At 45.9% G+C, this 24,202-nt stretch overlaps 2 long non-coding RNA genes and 1 pseudogene across 3 annotated transcripts in view; 1 reads left to right on the top strand and 2 right to left on the bottom strand.

The window, feature by feature from the left end:
* Nucleotides 1-24,202, bottom strand: part of LOC127674153 (uncharacterized) — a 424,300-nt gene that overhangs the window by 195,496 nt on the left and 204,602 nt on the right. The window lies entirely within an intron of this gene.
* Nucleotides 1-24,202, top strand: part of LOC127674152 (uncharacterized) — a 433,706-nt gene that overhangs the window by 269,626 nt on the left and 139,878 nt on the right. The gene's annotated exons all lie outside the window — the stretch shown is intronic.
* LOC127674135 (GTPase ERas-like) lies at nucleotides 20,089-20,765 on the bottom strand (annotated as a pseudogene).

The following is a 24,202-nucleotide window of genomic DNA, read 5'->3' as shown; positions in this document are numbered from 1 at the left end:
TCAATGATTACTTAGTCAAGGATGAAAAAAGAAATTAAAAACTTTTCAGAATTTAAAGAAAATAAAGGTACAACATACTCAAACTTATGGAATATAATGGTATCAGTGCTAAGAGGAAAACTCATAGCTCTGAGCGCCTCCAGAAAGAAACTGGGGAGAGCATACACTAGCAATTTAATAGCACATCTGAAAGCTATAGAACAAAGGCCAGCAAATACACCCAAGAACAGTACATGGCAGAAAATAAACTCAGGTCTGAAACCAACCAATTAGAAAAAAAAAAAAAAGAACTATACAATCAACAAAACCAGGAGTTGGTTCTTTGAAAACATCAACAAGATAGATAAACCCTTAGCCAGACTATCCAGAGGGCACAGAGTCAGTATCCACATTAACAAATCAGAAGCGAAAAGGGAGATATTACAACAGAAACTGAGGAAATTTGAAAAATTGTCATATTCCAATACAAAAGCCTACACAACTGGAAAATCTGGAGGAAACACAAATTTCTTGGGAGATATCAAACACCAAAATTAATTTAGGATCATGTAAACCATCTAAACAGACCCATTATCCCTAAAGAAATAGAAGCAGTCATTGAAATCTCCAAACCATAAAAAGCCCAGGACCAGAAGGTTTTAGTGTAGAAGTCTATCAGACCTATGAAGAAAACCTAATAACAATACTCTTGAAACTACCGTGCAAAATAGAAACAGAAGGAACACTACTCAACTTGTTCTATGAAGCCACAATTGCGCTGATACCAAAACCACACAAAGATCCAACAAAGAAAGAGAACTTCAGATGAGTTTCCCCTATGAAAACCCATGCAAATATACTCAATACAATTGGTGCCAAACTAATCCAAGAATGCATCAAAAAGATCATTAAACACTCTGGAGTAAGCTTCTTCCCAGGGAGAGAGGGATGGTTCAATACATGGAAATCCATAAATGTAATCCACTACAAAAATAAACTGAAATGAAAAAACCAAGAGGTTATTTCATTAGATGCTGAAAACACATTTGACAAAATTCAGCATCCCTTCATGTTAAAAGTCTTGGAAAAAAGACTAATTCAAGGTCCATAACTAAGCATAATAAAAGCAATATACAGCAAACCAGCAGCCAACATCAAACTAAATAGACAGAAACTTGAAGCAATCCCACTAAAATCAGGGATTAGACCAGGCTGCCCTCTCTCTCCCTATCTATTCAATATAGTACTTGAAGTTCTAGTCAGAGCAATTAGACAACCAAAGGAGTTCAAAGGAATACAAATTGGAACAGAAGAAATCAAGCTATCACTATTTGCTGATGAAATGCTAGGATACTTAAGTAAGCCCAAAAACTTCACCAGAGAACTCCTACAGCTGATAAACAACTTCAGCAAAGTAGCTGGATATAAAATTAACTCAATCAAATCAGTAGCCTTCCTGTACTCAAAGGATAAACAGGCTGAGAACGAAATTAGGTAAATGACACCATTCAAGATAGTCACAAACTATATAAAATATCTTGGAGTGATTCTAACCAAACAAGTGAAAGATCCCTATAACAAGAACTTTAAGTCTCAGAAGAATTAAATCGAAGAAGCCCTCAGAAGATGGAAAAATCTCCCATGCTTGTGGTTTGGCCAGATTAATATAATAAAAATGGCCATCTTGCCAAAAGCAATCAAGTGACCCAGAAAGAAAGAGACCTTTCACTCCAAGATGCCTGCAGCCTAGGGCCTGTGCCAAATGGAAGAAGAGAATTGGCGCATGCCTCTGGACCCTGTGCTGCTGCATGTCACCTGACACAACTAGTCAGAGGAAGGTGTGACCCCAAAAGACAGAGGGCACCCCAAGATGACAAGAAGTACAAGGTATGGTTCAGGTACATTTTTATAATTTGCTTTATCTATTTTTACTAATGTTTTGCATGTGGACAGTTCATGATTAGGTTCTTGAAGTACAGTGACTTATATCTAGTACTATCTAGATAGTGTGGGATGTGGACGCTCATACAATTAAACACAAGTACAATACTTTCTTATTCCAGAAGTGTAGAACCAGAAAACCATCAAATCAAATCAAATCAAATCAAATTTCGTTAAATAGGACAATATATTCCTCCTTGGCATCTAAGGTCATGTAGGCCCCACAGGTATCTCTTGAAAAGTGTTATTTAACTGTGAGGAATCACCTTTTCTTTGTACAGGGAGGCCATAGAGGGTCCACCTAGTGCACTCAAACCACAGTCCACTCTACAAAGAGGAATGTCTGTCTTTACAGGACCCTTCTTAGATCTTTCCTGAATGTTTAAAATAGACATGGCTAAGCATGGCCTTAGAATTATCCTCACATAGAATGAGCATGGTTGTAGAAGGAAGCTTAGATGCTCTCATGTTCAAGTAACCCCCAAGGACCATATCTTCTCCTGGCCTTGCCAAATCAAGATAAATAAGTATAGCTAATGCTGTCCACCTGTATGGTCTCAAACAAAAAATAAAATGATTGGCATATTTCTTGAACAGTTTAAGGTACTGTACTCCCTAGACATTAGGTTTAAGACCATATGAAATGTTGTTCAGACAACCATTTCTCATTAGTCATTTTCTTCTTGATAAGAAAAATGCTCGCCGGGCAGTGGTGGCACACGCCTGTAATCCCAGCACTCTGGGAGGCAGAGGCAGGTGGATTTCTGAGTTCGAGGCCAGCGTGGTCTACAGAGTGAGTTCCAGGACAGCCAGGGCTACACAGAGAGACCCTGTCTCGGAAAAAAAAATGCTGCCCAGACATAGAATGTCACATCCTTGATACAACTCAGCACTGCATTATCGACCTGTAACCAAGAGAGATAATCCCCCTAGTTTTAACTGTCATTTGAGTCTTAGGTTAAATTGATTTTCTTTCTCTCTCTTTAGAAGTCATGTGAAAAAGACCTCAGTGTGTGTCTGGTCAGCCCAAGAGCTACCAAAGTGTCTGAAAGAAGATCCTGGGTTCATCACTCTCCAGACCAGCCTTGCTTCAGTTGCTACTACACGCAACATTTCAGAAAACAGTCACCTATTTAGTTTTTTATGCAGTGGCCTCTAGTATTCTCTCCCTCCCTTCTGCCCTTCTACTTCTACCGATGGCCCTTTAAATGGAGCCTCAGATATATACTGCCTGTCAAAATAGGAGCAGTTCCAGAACTCCTCATGGGAGTCCCCCCTCTCTTGGACTGACAATTCCCTGGATTATGCCCCCTCACAGCATGAAGCATCTGGGGGGTCATCACCCACTTTCCTGACAACACTTAGTGTCAATCTCTGAGATGGGGCATGAAGGCAATTTAGATGGACATAGGTAGACTAGAAAACGTAGAGCAGGCTTCCTTATATAAGCCTTCTTATTCCCAGAAGACATTATGAGACTCATTGTGGGAGCTGAAACATTAAGGGAAGGGAGGACACAGGGGCCCTATAAAATACCTAAAGCAGAACCCTCTCAAAAGAATTCTAGCCTTAGGTATCAACTATCCTATAGGAATACAGGTGCTACTTTTACTGTCTCCACGGATTCTGTCCTTCCTAGCATTCAATTCTTTCTTCATGCAAGGAAATACCTCAGGCATCTCCTAATTATATAACTCATTAATCTCATTATAGAACTCATATATGTGACCTCCATGATGTGGATTGGGTTTGAAGGGCTGTGACATTTATTAACTTTGTCAAAAAATTACGATGCTAACCTGGCTAAACCACTCATATTTTAACAACTAGTTGTGTGTAAGTAAAGGCTCAATAGAGGCCCCAAAAAAGGGAAATTGATGGGTGTGGTGGAGGGGCGGGAGTGTGTTGGGTAGAGTGGCACATACATGGATGCAGGGGATTGGAGGAGGGTTTGGGAATATTTGGGGAGGGACACTTTTGGGAGGGGAGAAATTGGGAAAGGTTTTACCGTTGGCAATGTAAATGAAGAAGATACTCAATAATAATAAAAAAAAAATCCAAAAAAAAAAAAAAAGTAAGGCTGTGTAGCCTTCCAGTCTGGGCTAGTTTACCTTGGATACAAACTCTGCAGCCAGTCCCAACAAACATCCAGAGGACTCGACACTAGGACGCGACACTTTCAGGTTCTCTAACACATCTAGGATCATAGGATCAGAGGTGAGGAGAACCTAACATCTGTCCCAACACTACCAGGCTTAAATGAGACCATCAGAATCCAGGGACATAGGAACCTTCCAATCTCGGCTGGATTATATACTCAGGTCATCAGGATTGGTGACCCTCACTTCTACCTGCTGACCATTTTACTGATCCCACCCTTTTTCAACTCTATGTGAGTCTGGGCATGGTGGTAGACACCTACAGTGCTAGCACTCAGGAGGCAGAGGCAGGGGAATCTCTGCAAATGAGGCTAGCCTGGTCTACACAGTGAGTTACAGGTCAACCAGTCTGAGAACCTAATGCCAATAAAATTCTCTATGCTTTTCATGGGGAATCTGTTATGCAGAAAGAATATGGGTGAGGAGAGGGCTCGGGGCTTGAAGAAGATACTGGCAGGGACACAGTGGGTGGGGGACGGGGTGGGGTGGGGGGCTAGGGAGGATGGGGGTGGGGGTTGAATCCTTATACATGGCTGGTGAAGATGCAAATTAGTTCTCATTGTCCCTGCATGAAGACAGGGTCTCAACCTAGAGGTGAGGTGGAGGCAGGGTAACCTTGAATATCAGATACCCCTGTCTCAATATTCCAAGTTCTGGGATTACAAGTGTGTGCCACTGTGATCTACTTTTCTTGTTTGTGTTTCACGTGTTTTTGCTTGTTGTAGAGTTGGGGGTGGGTGGGTCTCACTCTGTAGCCCAGGCTGGCCTCAAACCCAACTTCTTTAGTCTCCTATGTGCTGGAATCAGTCACGAACCAACCATTCTATCTGTGTTGGGTTTAATCAGTCTCTCTACGTGGTGCTGACCAGTCTCAGATCTCCAACAATCTCCTGCCTCAGTTTCCTTAAGTCCTGGGGTTACTGTACCCAACTTTTCTGTACATCAGAAACTGTGGCATTCGAAGCACTCTTGGTACAGGATGAACGGGACCCCCTTCCCCTTCCTCTCCATCTCTGTTCTCCACAGACCGTTCTGCTTTGAGCTCTCACTGTGGCCCACATGGCCTTGCATTTTTAGTTCTGCTTTAGATTTCCAAGATGCCAGGGTGGCCAGCCTGCACCGGTGAGGTCGGACAGCTGTTGGTTATTGTCCTTACAAAGCACTCAGATCTCACCATGAGGAGTAAAGAAAAAGGGACTCCCATTTTTTAGAGATACAAGTTCTAGAAAAAAATTAAGGAGAAAAATAAACCTTCCTTTTAAACTCTTGCATTCTACCTGGGTGGGGTAAACATGGCACTTTGTAATACACACACGCACGTGCACGCACATTCACACGTGCGTGCACACACACACACACACACACACACACACACACACACACATCCTCCCTCAGTGAAAAAGGCGTCAGTTGCTGAGCTCACCTCTCTGTGGTTCCTTTGGACAGCTGTGAAGCGACTCCTCGTGGGCTCTCTGCAGACTCTCCGTTTCCAGGAGAGTTCATCTTGGCAGTGCAGACACCTCTGCATACACAAGGGGAGCAAACCTTTACTAACATGCCACCATCAAACCACCCTCTAGGACCAGAACCTGGATCTCTCACCTGAAGGTACAACTCACTGCCTGTGGGACCCTGGGCAAGGGAAACCCTAATCCTTCCTGGATAACAGGACCTGCCTGACAGGCTACTAAATGCGTTAACACAAGCAAAGTATTCACTGAAGGGCAGAAATAACTGTTACTATTGCTTTTGTTTGTACTAAGTTAGTTCTGGACATAAACACTGAAATCAAACCAACTGATGGAGTGGCTGAGTGACTTGACTGGCTGACACGGAACACTTTTACTGAAGGATTCAAAGCAAATCACCATAGAAGAGGAAGCCACGCTTCACAAACTCAGTTGAATTCAGTCACACTTAGAAGGATGTGACCGCACAAATGGAGGCCCACAGTGTGTGTCCCTCGCTTTACCACCTAATTTGTGACTCAGCATTAGGAGTCCAGCTTAAGGCAACCCTATTGACATCTGACTCAAACCTAGGGTGGGCTATCTTAAAATGTCAGATAATCCTTGACTGCCTGTGTTGGCAGTAATGGTCTTGGAAACACCATGTTACGCAGTGGGGCTGGGGGAGCTGGCGCTCTGGGACGGCTGGAGATTCAATTCTGAGCAAAACAAAGCAAAGCAGATCTTTGGTGACAGGGTTAACACAGGAATGCTCTCTGAACAGAGCAACTAGTGCATCAGTGACCAAGCACGAGATTGCCACTGTCCAAGACCCTCACACAGAGATGAAACTGATCCTAGATGGGACTACAGAAACGAAGGCTGATTGCATTTTTATTTAAGCTACTTTTGTTTTAAGATTTCCAAGAAACAGTAACTTGCCCAAAGACCACAGTTACAAGTTGAATAACAAGTTATGATGAAATCAGCATGTTTTAAAGTGTACCTCTCTCTTGAAGTCAGGATTAAGAGAGATGATGTTTAAATCTTTTATTCTAAGACTTGTCATAAATACAAGTAATGGACATGTAAATTTCATCTGGGGGGTAGTAATGCAGGCCCAGTAACACTAGCAATTGGGAGTCTGAGGAAGGAAGACAAGGAGTTCGAGATTTTCTTCAGGTGCACTGAGAATCCAGATCTAGACTGTACAGAAACTACAGAATGAGACAGTTTAAACTAGTTTAAACAAAATCCCCAAACAGACAAAATCCTATCAAGTTGTGTACATTTAAAGTCACCCATTAGACCAGGGGCTCTCGGCCTTCCTAACGCTGAAACCCTTTCATACAGTTCCTCATGCTGTGGCCATCCATCTCAACCAAAAATATTTTTGCTGCTTCATAACTGTAATTTTGCTACTGTTATGAATCATGATGTAAATATCAGCTATATGACCCCCTAAGGGAGTGTGACCCTCAGGATGCAAACCATTGCCTTAGGGGCTGGAGAGATGGCTCAGCCCTTACAATCAGCCACACCAGGCAGTTTGCAGCCAGCTGGAACTAACTCCAGGAGATCTGACATCCTCTCCTGGCCTCTGTGGGCACACACATACACATGAGCGCTGACAGAAGAAGTACCTGTCTCTCCAGCGAGAACTCCTTTGGCTACGTCACCATTTCTTTGCTCAGTGGTTTTCTAAAAAGAGAAAGAAACCAATATAAGAATTTTAAAGGGACGTTCCTAGTGGTAGAGTGCTCACTGGAGTACCTGTGAGGGACAAGGTTTGATCGCTAAGCGGGGAGGTGACTGGAAAGGAAATAAAGTCAGAGCCAGCAGGGCCCAGGCCAGCAGTCCCCAGCCCTTGGGAAATAGGCAGGCATTATATGATCAAGGTCAAGGTCAGTGAGGCCAGCCTGAGGGCCCTGCCTCCCACAACAGAAGAGTGCTAGAAAGGCCCTGCCAGCACCTTATTGGCTGCCTCCATCCTCCTGGTTCTTCTCATAATCTCTTCAAGTCGCTGCAAAAAAGCACACAGAAGGCCGATGAGATACACAAAGCACCCCAGCCTGGCACATGCCAGCGATAAACAAAACAGTAGCAGATTATTAAAACCTGGAGAAAGTATAATTCACTGTTCTTCGTCCTAATTGGAGTTATTAATAGAGGTTGGAACCATTTTAACTGCTGTGGTAGGACAACTTGCTTTGGGGAAGGAGGAAATTCTGGCGGCTTTCTTGGAATTAATACCGAGGGCCATTTCTTGAGCAAGGGTAGGACATTTTGTTCCTGACCTTTTGTTCTCAGCTTCAGGCAACTGGAGACCCAGGAAGGAGGCAGAACCATGTGGTTGTGGTTCCGACCCTGGCCCAGGCCCTACCTTCTTCCACTCCAGGCGCTCCTGCTCTTCTTTCTGGAAATGCTTCTCCCTTTCCTGCCGAGCCCTCTCTGCCTCCTCCAGGACTATGGCTTCCTCTTCTTTCTGGAAACAGATCACTACCACTGCTGATGCCCGGTCTGGCAACCCTGCTCCCCACACCTTACTCAGCAACCGCCCACCTTTGCAAACCCCTCTTCTGCTTAGCAGCCCTGACCATCTGGGAGCAAACCCCAGTGGAGCAGTTGCCAGCTTGGGCTCTGCACCCTGCTCCTGTGCAAAGGGCCCCTGGCTGGGGCAGCCCACAACCACTCTGCACCCCATTCATCTAGGCACAGCCCCAGCTGGGCTGGGGCAGGGCGCACACCTGCTTCTGCAGGCGCTCCACCTCCTCCCTCTCCAACTGCTCCTGCTCCTCCACCAGTCTCAGCGCCAGTTCCTCCTTCTCTCGAGCCTGCTCTGCTTCCAGCCTGCGGGCTTCTTCTTCCAGGCGACTTTGCTCCTCAGCCACCCTTCGGGACAACTCCTCTATCTTTTGTCTGGGAAAAGACAAGAAGGAAGGCGCTTCTTTGAAGAGAGGCCAGGTCTGGCAAGGGCAACAGATCAAAGCCCAGGAGGAAGCCACAGTCTACCATGGCTATGGAACCTTTGCTGCTCTGCGCCCCAACCCCCTATGGCTTCATTTTTGTCAGAAGCAGCGATCAACCAATGATATTTGGGGGGTGACTTGCTTTTCCAGAGAGTCTACAGTTCATTTTTAAAGGGGGAGACTTGAATATCTGAACATAGATTATTTTTAGCAATTACCATGAATGTTAAGTAATTATACCTGAATAAGAAATCTAACACAAAATACCATGTGTAGGGAATTTTGCCTGAATATCCCCATATTCAGGCTCTACATGTATGCTTGGTGCCTGCAGAGTCCAGCTCAGGGCCTCTGGAGGAACAGTCAGTGCTCTTAACTGCTAAGCCATCTCTCCAGAACCAAAACAACCTTTGAAAATGAGATTAATAATGTCTGTATCAGGTCAGGAGGAAGTCGGGCCATATAAGCTCCTTGTGGACTGAAGGGTGTGCACGGCCAAGAGGGTGGCCCCCAGCAGGCCTGAGGGTCCCCAGATCTGTCAGGAACAACTGCTAACACTAGCCTTACCAGGCCCAGGTTCAGCACATCATCACAGTTAGTGTTAACTACCAACTGGACAACTGGACAGTCCGGGACCTGAGATGGGAGTGTCGCAGTTGAGGGACTGAGGGACTGTCTCAATCTGACTGGAATGTGGGCCTGTCTGTGAGGGACCGTCTTGGCTGTTAACTGTGTAACAGAGCCCAGGCAGCTGCAGGCAGTGCTTGCTGTCTATGAAGGCTAGCAATGCATGAGCCAGTGAGTGAGCCTGTGAGGCGAGCACATTCCTCAGTGGGTGCAGCTTGGGGGCGGGGGCTTCTTGAGTTGCTACCCTGGCTTTCCTCACAGACAGACTCGTGCCAAGCATAAGCCAAATGAGCTGATTCCTCCTCTACATTGCTTTAGGTCAGAGTGTTATAACAGGCTGTAACCAGAACACTGTCTGTCTGTCCGTCTGTCTGTCCATGCCCATGGCTGTGGTGTTTTGAGCAGTGGCCCCCAGAGGCCAATCCTGAGCCGCCCTTTGTCCTTGTCTTCTGGCCCAGGCTCTCTTCCAAGTCCATGCCTCCCCTGCCCGGTGCTCCCCAGCCCGCATCCTCCCTGCCGCCCGGCTCAGGCAAAGCTCCTTCAGCTCAGGCCCACTCCTAGGCTCCTGGCAACATCTGCCCTGGCAAGAGAGAAGGGAAGGCGGAGCCTGAGAAAAAAAGACCACAAGAAGAAAGTAGCCAGAGAGCCCCCAATAAAGGGCAGGGTGCCATTAGTGAAGGTGGAGGAGGTCACAGTGGAAGAGGGGACATCCGCGAAGCCACCTGACCCTGGTAAGAATGGACCAGCCTGTGCTGGGGTGCGGGCCAGTGCTGGGGTGCAGTCCGGTGCTCTGTGCTTGCCCTGCCCACGAAGGGTTTTATTTAACTCCTTTTTCATTACTGGGTATTGGAAATTCATATTCTCATTCTTTCTCTTCCTCGGATGGTGCTTTTGGCAGAAGAAACCTTATGTGCAGGAAAGGCGGGTCCTTAGCCAGAATAAGTCTCTACTCCAGGAAGGACAAAGTGTTGTCTTTTCCACGAGGGAAGTGGTCCGATATAGTCATGTCACGGTCACCCCAGGGAATAGCGCCATATCTGGGGCTCAGCACCTAGTTTCTGCTGTTGGCAGTTCTGGTGCACCACAGCAGCTGCAGCTCAGAAAACAGCTGACTATCCACAGAACAGACTGCTGTCTGCTTGATTGCTGAACTCCTCCTCAGCTGAAGTAACCTTTGATGAGCGTTTACAGGGGACACAACACACTTCTCTTCCCTGGATGTCTTTCTAACCAATTCTCCAGTCATGCTTTTTCCAAGGCCCTCACCCTCCGGCTAGTCCAGTGGGCTACTGCTCATGAGTCAGTAACTAGTTGAGAAACTAACTGGCCATTTCCCCTTCTAACAAAATGTGCCCTACCTGAAGTTCCTCCCACTGTGAAGAGGGCCCCTTACCAGTGTCTTTCAGAGTTGTCCCCTGTAAGGCTGCAGCTGCCCACTTCTGGGTGGTGCCTGCATAACGTGCAGAGCCATCAGTAATCAGGCCCCAGTCTTTCTGCCCCCAGTCAGCCGGTCATAGGGAACACCACCTAGGCTACAGGCACATGCAGGCAGCAGAAGGCGTTATAACAGAAGAAACCATAGGCATATGCGCAGCCTCTTCATGTGACTTGCTTGTGTGTTCAGTATCTGCACATATGGATCAGTGTGTGTGTGTGTGTGTGTATGTGTGTGTGTGTGTCTGTATATACCTGCTCAGAGCATTCAGAGAACAGAAAAGGCTACTTAAAATGGATGTGACTACTTGATTAGCTAGAACTTCCCCCAACCCCTAAACATTTTCCTATCCGTGTTGATATGTTGCTATTTATTCAGAAGAAAATTTAATTTTAAACATAGTTCTGGGGATGTGGCTCAGATGACAGAGTGTTTGCCTGGCACAGACAAGCCCTGGGCTCCATATTCAACATCAGTAAACCAAGGATGGCAAAGGACTGTACTCTCCACATGCTGGAGGGGAGCGGGAGGGACCAGGCTCCAGGCCTTCTCAGGCAGCAGGGCCAGTCTGAGGGAGATTTACCTCTCCAGCTCCTCCTTCTCCTTCCTCTCCCTCTCCTTCTTCTCCCTTTGCTCTCTGGCCAGGCGCCTCTTCTCAGCCAGCAGCCTCCTAGCCTCTTCGGGGTCGGTGGTGCCTGCAGAAGTCTTAGGAACAACACTGGCACTCACGGTGGACGATGGTGCTGTGTCCAGAGCTGGAGAAGGGGCCGGGGTTGGACTGAGGGCCGAGGCTAGGGCAGCTGTACAAATAGGTACAAGGAGAGAACCAAGTGGAATGAAATGAAAATCCAAGGTACAGAACAACCACTGGCGTGCCCCACACCCCAGGCCTGGGGTCCATCATTCTCAAAGAGAAGGGAGCACACACCGCAGTGTGTTCTCACGGTTCCACTATATTCTTCTGTAGCCAAGCAACGATAACAAAACTGCATGTGTGAGACATCCAACCCAGCTCACACTCTGTCACCAAGTCTTCTTTTATAGCAGTTACATCAGTTAGCACTATCTACCAAGTGGCAGGGTCTGTGGGAAGCCTGACTCTGAACAGAATGAAGGCAAGGTTCTCCATTTGCCTTTTATTGCAAGTATCTCTATGCTTTGGTAACTTAGTTAACCACAGCATCAAAGCCTTTTAATGGGCATCATTAGCACCCAGGCCACACCCGGGACTCAGGCTGGGCAGGTGGCATCCAATGGAGAGGCTCCTTTCATTTATTCTGATTAAGGTTTAAAATACCCCCGCCACCGTCCCTATTTGGACACAGGATTTTGGTGTAGTTGGGGCTTGTTCAGAGCCAGTTCGCGATCTTCCTGCTCCAGGTGCCTGACTTGGGATCACAGGTGTGCACCGCTATAACTTTGCTAAGTGTCATCTTTTCTCGAAGGTGTGGTGGCACACACCTTTAATCTCAGCACTTGGGAGACAGCCTGAGTACAAGGTGAGACTGTGTCTCAAAAGAATCTACCCAGAGCTCTCAGGAGACCCTAGACACAAGGAAGCAAGAGCCTTGAAAGGGACAGGCAGGCTCCTGCCACACGTCTGTCCCCAAGAGTGCTTTGGGAAGATGCTCTTCACCTGTGTTTAGAGATTTAGTAGGATGAGTTAGTGCATTCATGATACAGAGTGGTGCGGGAGAGAGAAAGAGAAGAGAGGAAGGAAGGGAGAAAGAGAAGAGAGGAGAGGAGAGAGGGAGAAGGGGAAGAGAAAGAATGAGCATATGAATTTCCAATACCCAGTAATGAAAAAGGAGTTAAATAAAACCCTTCGTGGGCAGGGCAAGCACAGAGCACCTGACCGCACCCCAGCACCAACCCGCACCCCAGCACAGGCTGGTCCCTTCTTACCGGGGTCAGGTGGCTTCGCGGCTGTCCCCTCTTCCACTGTGACCTCCTCCACCTTCACTAATGGTGCCCTGCCCTTTATTGGGGGCTCACTGGCTACTTTCTTCTCGGGGTCTTTTTTCTCAGGCTCTGCCTTCCCTTCTCTATTGCAAGGGCAGATGTTGCCAGGAGCCAAGGAGTGGGCCTGAGCAGAAGGCTCTTTGCCTGAGCAGGGCGGCAGGGAGGACGCAGGCCGGGGAGCACCGGGCAGGTGAGGCATGGACTTGGAAGGGAGCCTGGGCCAGAAGACAAGTACAATGGGCGGCTCAGGATTGGCTTCCCGGAGCCCAGAACACCCATGTGTACAACCAACCTGACGGTCCGATAGGAGTGTTTTTCTGTTTGTGGTCAATGTGGAAAAGGAGCCACTAAGGAGACCCAGTTCAAAGATCCTTTGGCTAAAAGACAGCAGTTGATTCGCCAGGGTGGACCTTCCCACGCACCTCCACCACACTCACCAAAGGCCGGCCGGGGCCGGTGACCTCGCTTTGAGATTAGAAGGAGACAGAGTCCTGCGGGCACCGGGGGAAAACATGGAAGGGAATGTGCTCTCTTTCCTGCTCTCTTTTATGGCTCTGGCTTCAGAGAAACTCAAGAATTAGAATTTTCATATTAATGGCATCCAATGACAAACTACAGACCATCTAGTGTTTTTAAGAACTTAAGACAATTTCTAAACTATGTTAAATATCTACTCCAGTGCAGGACAAGGCCCCTTCAGCTAACAACTGAACAGTGTATAATTGAGTCAATACAGATGACAGGAATAAAGTAGATCTGATGGATGATTTGATTTGTTTTGTCAAAAAGTATTTGAAGGAAGTCAAGGGAAGGGGGAAATGATGTTATTATATTATAATCTCAAAAAAATTAATAAACGACAAAAAAAGTATAAACTATTTAAAAGTGCCTTTGTGTTCTATCTGGACATTACCTGGAATTACTTTGCCTTGTCTCTCCTTTTGTTTTACATTTTGTAATTTTTCTTTTTGCCACGCTGAGGATTAAGCCCCAGGCTTCATACCAACAAGTGCCCTACCACTGAGCCACACTACCAGTCCATTTAAAAGGACCTTTAAGCACATGTCCTACTTTTCTGTTCTTTAGCAGCTTTCTTCTGCTTTGGAAAATACCTTCCCTCAGCCATTCACATGTCTGTTATTTCAGAGACACGGTCCCATTTGTGTGGCGTTTGTAGATAAGTCCTTACATAAGGGCCCCTTTCTCCCCAAGGAAATGGGCCAGGGGGAGGAAGTGTAGGCCACCCTTTCCTAGAGAGTTCCAACAGTGAGCAGGCACCAGGTCTCCCCGATGCCTGCCCAGCACTCAGCCAGAGATCTGGACAAACTTACGAAGACAAGACCAAAGATGGGTTCCGAGGTTCAGATGTCACTAGGGAAGAGTGGGGAGGGATCAGAAGGGAGCAAGAGGGAGCCTAGTGCTTGAAGAGTCTCAAGCAGAGGGAGGGATGGGGGGGGGAAGGTGGGACAGAGGGAGGAACAGAGGGAGGGGGAGGAGGGAGATGGGAGGACAGAGGATGGAGGGACCAAAGGCTGGAAAGAGTGGGAAAATGAGAAAGATCTGAGACTCTGACCTGTTATGGGCAGCAGGGAGGCTGGCTGGGCACCTCTGGCTACGCCAGTACTAGGGAACAAGGGACAGGCAGATGTCACCCAGCCAGGGCTGCCAGTGAACAGTTGCAATGCCCCCTTTCTCCTTCTCTTCTGAGTTCCTCTAACTGCTTCTCCCAGCTTCTGGAGCAATGTGACCCTAGCTGACCTGCTGAGCTGCAATTGACTGAGGGCAGAACAGATCTTCCCATGGTGCTGGGCCAGGTCTGGATCAATCCAGCTGCATGGCCACCCTCCGCCCCAGCTGACTCCTCAAAGGCGGATGGGGCCTTGAAGGACAGGTGCAGTCTCTGTGTGGTAAAAGCTGCAGCCCATGGCTTCCCTGCCCAGTGGGGTTTAGAGAAGCCCTTATGCCTACAACTAGGGAGGAGGGCCCACCTTCCTACCCAAGAGATATGCTGAGGTACCAAGGTGAGTCCTGTCTTCTTCTCTTAAAACATTTTTTATTCGATATATTTTTTATTTACATTCCAAATGATTTCCCCTTTTCTAGACCCCCACTCCCCGGAAGTCCCCTAAGCCCACTTATCTCCCCCTGTCCTCCCACCCACCCCATCCCACTTCCCCAATCTTGTTTTGCTGAATACTGCTTCACTGAGTCTTTCCAGAACAAGGGGGGAAAACGTTTTAAAACACACATTTATTTCTTTCCTTATTTGTTTATTCCTCCGTGAGTGCATGCCTGTGTTGGGTGAAGGACAACTTGGGAAAGTCAGGGTTGGTTTTCTCCTTCTAGCAGGATGGCTCTGGGGATGGAACTGGGATCATCGGGCTTGCCATCAAGTCCACCTAGAGTGAGTGTGAGTGTGCGTGCATGTGTGTGTCTGTGTCTGTGTATGCGCGCGTGCATATGTGTGCATGTGCATGTATGCATGTCTGTGCCTGCCTGTGCATGCGCGTTTATAGAGACAGAGTCTCTGGCTGTTCTGGAACTTACTATGTAGACCAGGATGGCTTTGAACTTACAGAGATCTACCTGCCTCTGTCTCCCCAGAGTTGCAATTGAGGGTGTGTGACATGTAAAAACATTCTGATGTGGCATAAATAAGATCAAGGAGAGCCGACTGGGAACTCAGAAAAAGAAACGCAATGTGAGGCACTTGGGGCTACCTTTGCCCATCTGGGTTTCCTGGGTCAGGGCTCAGGGAATGGGCCTTTGACTGTCTTCATCAAGCTGACAGTGAACTGGCAATGGCCATGGGAACCCAAACTGGGGCTCTGTCCTTCTCTTTCCAATTCTTCTGTTGCCTTACATCCAGCTGCTGGTCTAGGCATGGCACGTACAGAGGCACTCCCGGGGTTTCCATGCTGATGTGAGTTAATGGGTGGTGACTGCTACCATCATCCCTCCTCGGAACCCTTTCCACACTCACACTGCTGAGTGCACACAAGCGCTCGAGGCTACAGGGACTTTACAGTATCTGAAAAGGAACCAAATGGGCCGCTCAGATTTCCTGATTTTAAAGCTACAGTTGAAGCAGCATGGTACGGGCATGTAGACCAATCAGATAGAATAGAGTCTAGAAACCACAGAGTCTGGGGACTCTCAACCAGGGAAGGACAGTCTTCAGCAGCCAGTACCGAGGAAGTGCGATATTTACATGAAAAACTGTGAAACTGGACTCTACCTTTAAACAACAAACATGAACTCAAAATGGATGAGTCTTAAAAGTGTAAAAAGGGTCTAATATCCAGAAAAGTTTCCTATTGTGGGACCTGTTACTAAATTATGGACCCAAAGCACAGGCAACAATACAAAAACTGACACATGAACATCAAACAAAAATTTCTATAGGCCAAAAGCCACGAAGGACTGAACAGGCAACCTATATCTATATGGCCCGGAGCCATTATCTAGAATAAACACGTAACTCCCACAATGCAACATTTTGTTACTGGACTTAAAAGTGGCCTGAGCTGGTGATGGGGCTCAGTGCAAAAGCACTTGCATGTGCAAGGCCCTGAACTGGATCACGGTGACACACACACACATGCAGACACAGAAGTCTGTAGTAAACATCTTTCCAAACGCTTACCAATTGCCACAGTCTACAACACATGTGCCATGCCACTGAAATGCAAACCCAAACCGTGAGACAGCACTCAAGTTTAGTAAGCTGGGTATTATAAAACCAACACAGAAAATAAAGTGTTGGCATGGAGACACTGGAATCCTCATGCCTGATTGATAGGGATGCAAAATGGTACAGTCACGAGGCAGAACACTTTGGCAGTTCTTTGTCGACTCGGCCCTTCCTCAACCGTTTCTTCTCCTTGTATTTTCAGATAGGGTCTCCTGCTGAACCTGGAGTTTGGCATGTCAGCTGGCCAGCCGGCCAACAAGCCAGTGGACCTACCCGTCTATACCCCGATGCTAAAGTTACAGCCATGAGGCCAGGCTCACCTTTCATGTTCATGTCTGAATTCCTCACACTTGCACATCAAGCAATTTCCACACTGAACCATATCCCCAGTCTGTACTCACTGTCTAAATATTAAATATTCAGTCCATCGATACCATTAACTACTTTCCAGACATTCAATATAGTTAATCAGTACAGCTTCCACAGTGTAGGTATAAGCATCAGTTTTCTGATGGTAGCATGCCAAAAGGAAAACAAAGGACTAATTCATCAAGGTCTAGAGTTCTGGGAAAGTAATTGTGTGCTAAGCTTGCGTTTTGGCTAAGCTTGAGTTTTGAAGTCTGTAATCCACTTCTAGTTAACTGCTTTTGTTAAATGAAGTATGTCAACCGAGAACATGGTTTTTGTGCCTAAAAGCTCACCGTGAGAAAGACTAAGGACTGCACACTCGGATCTGAAACACCCAGACAGCTAATAGACTTTGCATTACCTTAAACCCATGTCCAAGCAGACTTCTCTGGTGAAAACTTCACAGCAGAAGGAAAGAACAGATTCCTAAAGGTTGTCCTCTAACCTCTACAGGGAGTTACAGCATGTAACCACTCCATATACTTATGCAAATAAGTGATTTTTTTTTCTGCCAAGACTTATGACTTGTCTAGTTTCAGGTTTTTAGAAACTTTAACAGTCAGATATAGGTTCCACATCATGGGGTGGACCTTAGTTCCAATTAAAAGGGGATTAGTTACTCCCATATCATTTGTGCCAGAACTGCACAAGTAGTTCTTTTTTTTTTTTTTTTTTACTTTTTTTTTATTAGATATATTCTTTATTTACATTTCAAATGTCCCCTTTCTTGGTTCCCTGTCCCCAAAACTGTCATAATCCATCTCCCCTCTCCCTGTTCCCCAATCAGCCCTCTACCACTTCCCTGTTCCAGCATTCCCCCACACTGCAGCATCAAGCCTTTCCAGGACCAAGGGCCTCTTCTCCCTTTGATGTCCAACAAGGCCAAGTGAATGATTTTTTTTTTAAAGAAATAAAGGATGAACTAGATTCCTTTGAGGTTCAAGGTTCTTGTTTAATAGATATTCATTTTATTTGATTTTTCAAAATCTGAAATGCCACAATAAATTATCATAAGTGGAAAGATCCAAATGGAAATTTGGGAATTTCCTAAAAATAGAAAAATTTCCAAGGAGAAATATTGATTGTAAAGTTGCCAACCTTACTACTATACCAAAGAATTTTGCAGTAATGTTTTATAACTAATCAGTTAGTGAATTTTTGTTTTTAGTGTCTGTATACCAACTACACAAGATTGTAAATAACCTGAGTTTCATGAGACCCTGTCTCTAAAATTTTTCAGCCTAGACCATGAAGTGACCACAAATATTAACAAAACCTAATAATTTTTCTTAGAATATGATACACCTCAAGATTGACCTTATGAGAATAATCCTATAATTTAAAAAAGGCCACCAGGGCCGGTGGCACATGCCTTTAATCCCAGCACTTGGGAGGCAGAGGCAGGCAGATTTCTGAGTTCGAGGCCTGCCTGGTCTACAGAGTGAGTTCCAGGACAACCAGGGCTACACAGAGAAACCCTGTCTCGAAAAAAAAACAAAACATAAAAGGTCACCAGGCTAGGAATATGACTCAGTGGTAGAGCACATGCCTAACATGTTCTAGGCCCTAGATTCACTCCCCAGCATAGAAATGTGTGTGTGTCAATCTCTCTCCACACACTTAGAGACAAAATCTATAGGGGTTATCATAAACACTCGAGAACCAGTGATTTACTAAGACCTGTCATCTATGTGTTAGACATGCACTAAGGTTAGATAGAGTAGCAGAACTTTTTAAATGAATCTATGTGTCAGTATGTACAGTCATGTATACATATATGCCCATGTATTTGGAATATATATTTTTATATATATATAGTATTTTATCAGAATGGCTTACAGGCTGTGGTCCGCCTAGTTCAGCAATGACTGGATATGAACAGAAAGTCCCAGAATCCAGAACTTGGTCAGTCCACAAGGCTGGATGTCTCAGCTGGTCTTCAGTAGATGCTGGAATCCTGAAGGAGTGGGCTGTAATGCCAGGGAAGGAACGGGCTTGCCAGCAAAGCAAAGAAAGCAGGCAACGAGCAAAAGCTTCCCTCTTCCGAGTCCTTATCAAGGCTTCCAGAACAAGGTATGACCCGATTTAAAGGCATGTGTATTCCTACCTCAAGATTTGGGTTAGAAGTGGATCTTCCTACGTCAAACTAAGCAGTTCCTCAGTGCTGTGCCCTCCGTTTTTAATTTAAGTCCAGATGTAGTCAAGTTGACAACCAAGACTAGCTATCACAAGAGGGTTAGAAAACAAAACAAACATGTCTGCTTTTGAAACTCAAAATCGGGACTGGAGAGATGGCTCAGAGGTTAAGAGCACTGACTGCTCTTCCAGAGGTCCTGAGTGAAATTCCCACCAACCACATGGTGGCTCACAGCAATCTGTAATGAGATCTGATGCCCTTTCCTGGTGTGTCTGAAGACAGCAACAGTGTACTCATACATAAAAATAAATAAATCTTTAAAAAAAAAGAAAGAAAGAAAAAAGAAAGAAAGAAACTGAAAATCTAGCTTGCAGGGATGAGGGTAACTCCCAGAACAAAGGGTGGGAGAGAAGCAGGACTGCCCGAGCACGCGCCCCTGGCTGAGGCAGCAAGAACTAGCTGGAGGAAGGAAGGTTAAAGTCTACACAACCCCCCATTACAGCTACTTAATTCTGGGTCGGGAAAACCAGCTCCCAGATCTAGGTCACGGTGGTAGGAGACACACGCATTTGCAGAAGGGTGCACAAGAAGTGAAAGTGTGTGGTAAGGTCTAGGGCCGCGCTCTTTATTCTTATGACATCTCTGAGCATGGTGGTACATTCCATCACCTCTGTTCTAGGCACAGTGTATCCTGCCTCAGGCACACTTCCATGAACTCAAAGCCAGCCTGACCTAAACAGCAAATAGTAGGTTAGCCAGGGAAGGAAACAAACCAGGGGTGTGCTTCAGTTTATGTTTATTCTTAAATTAAGACAAATTTTCAATGTAAGTTAAAATGTGGACAACTTTCCCAATTAATTCATAATCCTTTGGTATTACTTAAAGAAGAAATAAAAGACTAAAAACAAGCAAAGAAAAACTCCATGAACCATGGGAATAAATATAAAAGTGGAAAAAAGTCATCTTAACAGAATAATCAGAAAATTATGAACTCATCTATAGCCTTGAAAATAGTTAAAAGTGAAAATTACTGAAATTAAAGGGCATACATAGCCAGGTGGTGGTGTCACACATCTTTTTTTTTTTTTTTTTTTTTTTTTTTTTTTTTTTTTTTTTTTTTTTTTTTTTTAGCTTTGAATGCTGAGAACGTTTATTTAATTTTGCATAGAGTTTCACAGAACACAGCCAACAAGGGACACTCATCACCAAATGACAATAAAAAAAATGTCCGTGGAAACTTACTTGGTGGGTGGGTGGGTGGGGGAATCTTATGACTAGAGAACTGTCACCTTAACAGGAGACAAGGGTTAATTGGCTTAACTAAGATCCTCAGGCTACAAAGCAGCCACAGCTACAGATGGTTTTGTGGTGTCTGATCTTCCTGCTTGAGGCAGCCCCAGCCTCCTGGGCCTCTGAATCTCACGGTCACAAGGGCAAAGGCTGCCTCTTGGCTGAAGTCTTCACTAAGGGGACTCCCACCTTGGGAGCAAGGACTGTGGTGGCGGCTGCAGCATGAACATCTCCAGCAGTGCTCACCAGGTCACACGTGATGCCCACTAGCACCAGAGGCTGCGGTGAGGCTTCCACGTGGACCATATCTGCTGCAGCTGGTCTAGCGAAGAGGGGTCATCAAGAGCAAAGACGCCCAGCAGGCCATCACCAACTGCCAAGCACGGTCCTGCAGAGCCCGCCTGGTATCCTGGCCCGCTGTATCCAGCACATTTAGTATGTAGCCTCCTCTGTAGTCCAGGGCTGCTGCTTTCCAGTAAGAATCCTGGATAGTGGGCTCATGGTCTTTGACGAAGCAGTGGTGAGTCATTAGGATCCTGAGAGCTTTTTCACCAACACCGCTTGTACCAACCACCACCGCAGACTTGAACTCCAGTAGCTGCCTGACAGCATCTATCTCTGCATTGTGCCCAAGCCTCATGGCTTTCCTCTGGGGAGCTGGTGCATTGCTGGCTGGAGCTCAGGTCCAAGATGCTAAACTTGGTCAGCCAAGCCATTCCCCAGCACCTCAAGGAAGTGGTGTAAACAGCCACTTTAAGAGTGTTTAAGAGTGCGCTGGGAATGGGAAATCAGGTGAGACTGGCTGTGTTCCCAGGAGAACAGTCTGCTGAGGGGCAGCAGGCTGATCTGCGGTGTCACACATCTTTAGTTCTTTAGTTCTCAAGAGGCAGAGACAGAGGGTTCTCTGTGAATTCAAGGCCTGCCTGGTCTCAGAGCAAGTTCTAGGACAGCCAGGGCTACACAGAGAAATACTGTCTTGAAAAACGACCAAACAAACAAACCAAAAAACTGGAATAATGTGCAAGCCATTTCTCAACATTGTTTTGTTACATACACGATCACCAAGGAAATGTGATTATTATTTGTTTTGTGGATGAAACATTTTCAGGATTGAAAGCAGGGTTAAAAAACTAATTGTAAACCCACACAAAGCTTTAATCCCAGAACTTAGGAGGCAGAGGCAGAGGCAGAGTGATCTCTGAATTTGAGGCCAGCCTGCTCTACATAGTGAGTTCCAGGACAGTCAGAGCTGACAGTGAGACCCTGTTTAAAAAAAACAAAAACAAAAAACAAAAACCTCAATAATAAAATTTGTTGTGTTAGTATCTGGCTCATCAATATTTTAATTCCACTGTAGACTGTTTTTTTAAGTACTGTGTGTACAGTGATTCATTTTTGAGACTTTTCTTGTATAGCATTCTAGTCTGGAACCCACTGTGGAGACCAACATGGCTCTGAGTGCCGCGCCTGCCACACCCTCTTAGTACTGGAGATTGAACCCAGGGTTTTGTATATGCTAGGTACACACCCAGCCAACTGAATTCTCCCACCAGCCAGTGTCACTGTTCCCTTAATACAGGAAAGAAAAGTGTGACTTTGCAGTATGTCTTCCTGCTGCGATGGAAAAGTATCCCAGGACTACGGAGCCCAGGAACCACAGGGCTCTGAGAGGAAGCATCTTCAGCAAGAGTTGCCTCAGCTCCCAGGGAGGGTATCCCCAGCGGAGCTCAGAGCTCAGCTCCTTCCTTGATTCTTGGTTTCTTCCAGTGAGAAAGTCATGCTAACTAGGCGGCAAATCTCATAAAAGAGATTTGTTGGGGAGACAGATCCAGTAGGAAAAGGGATGCATCCAGCATGGGTGGCTGCCTCTGTGCCCCTGAGTGGACAACAGGGAACTGGACAAAGGACAAGGCTCAGACAGGGTTTCTTAGGAGGCTGAACTTTTCAGGGCAGAGATCTCCAGAGTGAGGGATTGGTGGGACGTCCTGTTCAATGATTGGTGGGGCTTGTGGGAAGCTCAGGGATTGATGGGTTTTTTTCACCCCCTCTTCCCTGCATCAGATCCTTGGATTAGAATGGAAAGACCATCCTGGCTGGCTGAGGCTCTGTGGCTGAGCTGCTTAGGGAGGTTAGAGAAGAGGCACTGCCACCATGGACAGCCGCTGGAGTGGGACCTCAAGACTGAAAAGGAGTTGTTGCTGTTTTAACAGGTGCCCCCAATCTGACAGATCCCCCAGCAAGCCAAATTCTGTGCATTTGTTCCCACTCAGGAAGAGATCACGGAAGTGGTGCATGGATCGCTGCGTTGGCCACAAGAGGAAATGCTCATCATTGGAAAACAAGTCCGTTCACATGCCTGAAACTTGTCCTACTTAATTTCGGTCGTTTATGATTTAGTTACAGGAATCCAGCTGGCAACTGTCTAGCACATACACTGAAAAACTGCAGCAAAAACATAAAGTCGCCGGGAGAAACATAATTTACTTCCCATTTGTCTTGGATCTAAATTAAGACCGGCTCATTACCTACTGGTGGCATGGCATGCTTCATAATCCAAGTTTGATGACTCATGTCTGTGCTTCCAGCTCTGCAAAAGCTGAGGCAGGAGGATCGAGTGAAAGGCCTACTTATGCTACACAACAAGACTCTGTATCAACATACATGTACACATAGACACAACAGGAGGGGACTACTAACAAAGTCAATAGTGACGAGATACTAATCAATTAGTAAATATACACAGTATTGGGGAAGTCTGATAATAACAAACGCATATATTATCCGTGTGGAATAATGGCTCAGTCACTTGAAGGTGCTTGTATTAGGTTGATATATATTTTCTTCACATAGTGGTTTTGTACCCTAAGCCATCTTGTGATCCATCATCTCACAGAGTCCATGGACAGGGTTAAAAAGTCCATGCCATGTTATCAGTGTTTGTGTTGACAAAGTTGCATCCTAGGTAACAAGCTGAAATTTGTGACATGTCTTAATTATGATTCTAGGCAGAGATACTCGGAAATATTAGTGATATTTGTGACGCTAACAAGTAGAAGACAATCTTTTTAGATATAGCCCAGGCTAGTCTCTAGTTTGTAGTTGAAGCTGACCTTGAAGGTATACTTCAATCTTCACCTTCAGAGCACTGGGACTATAGTTTTATGTGGCGGGGATTCAGACCCAAAGTGCCACACACAGTAGGGCAGCACCCTACCAAGCAAGCCACATTCCAGCCCCAAAGTCAAAATGTGTTTGGTTTGGGGGCAAGGGTTTTTTTTTTCCTGAGATAGGGTTTCTCTGTGTAGTTCTGGGCTGTCCTGGAACTCACTCTGTAGACCAGGCTGGCCTTGAACTCAGAAATCTGCCCGCCTCTGCCTCCCGAGTGCTGGGATTACAGGTGTGCAACACCACGCCTGGCTTTTTTTTTTTTTTTCTAAGAATATTTCTTTGTGTAGTACTGGCTGTTTTGGAACTCACTCTATAGACCAGGCTGGCCTGGAACTCAGATCTGCTTGCTTCTGCAAGTGTCTCAAATCTGGGATCAAAGGTGTGCACCAACACTGCCTGGAACCAGATGTTTTAATAAATAAATAATCACAGTATTTACAGTTCTACATCAGAATTATTTAAAATGCAATAATTCATTGTGTACACATGCAATTTCAGCCCTTAAGAGGCTGAAGCAGGAAGATCATGAGTTTAGTACTAGCATATGTTACATACTGAGGTCCCTGAATCAAAAAGCAAAAGAAGGTGCTGGAGAGATGGCTCAGTGGTTAAGAGCACTCACTGCTCCCCCAAAGGTCCTGAGTTCAAATCCCAGCACCCACATGGTAGCTCACAACACACCCTCTTCTGGTGTGTCTGAAGACAGCTACAGTGTACTTACATATAATGAATAAATAATTTTTTTCTTTGTTTTTTTTCGAGACAGGGTTTCTCTGTATAGCCCTGGCTGTCCTGGAACTCACTCTGTAGACCAGACTTGCCTCGAACTCAGAAATCCTCCTGCCTCTGCCTCCCAAGTACTAGGATTAAAGGCATGTGCCACCACCACCCAGCTTAAGTAAATCCTTAAAAAAAAAAAAAAGGCAATAGAGAGAGACAGCCTTGATAGGACAGTTCTGTAGTTCCAGCCCTTAAGAGGATGAGC

This window comes from Apodemus sylvaticus, chromosome 23 (genome assembly GCF_947179515.1).
Source record: "Apodemus sylvaticus chromosome 23, mApoSyl1.1, whole genome shotgun sequence".
NCBI classification, from domain to species: domain Eukaryota; kingdom Metazoa; phylum Chordata; class Mammalia; order Rodentia; family Muridae; genus Apodemus; species Apodemus sylvaticus.
Note: the sequence above shows the minus strand (reverse complement) of the source record. Positions and strands in the feature narration are given on the sequence as shown.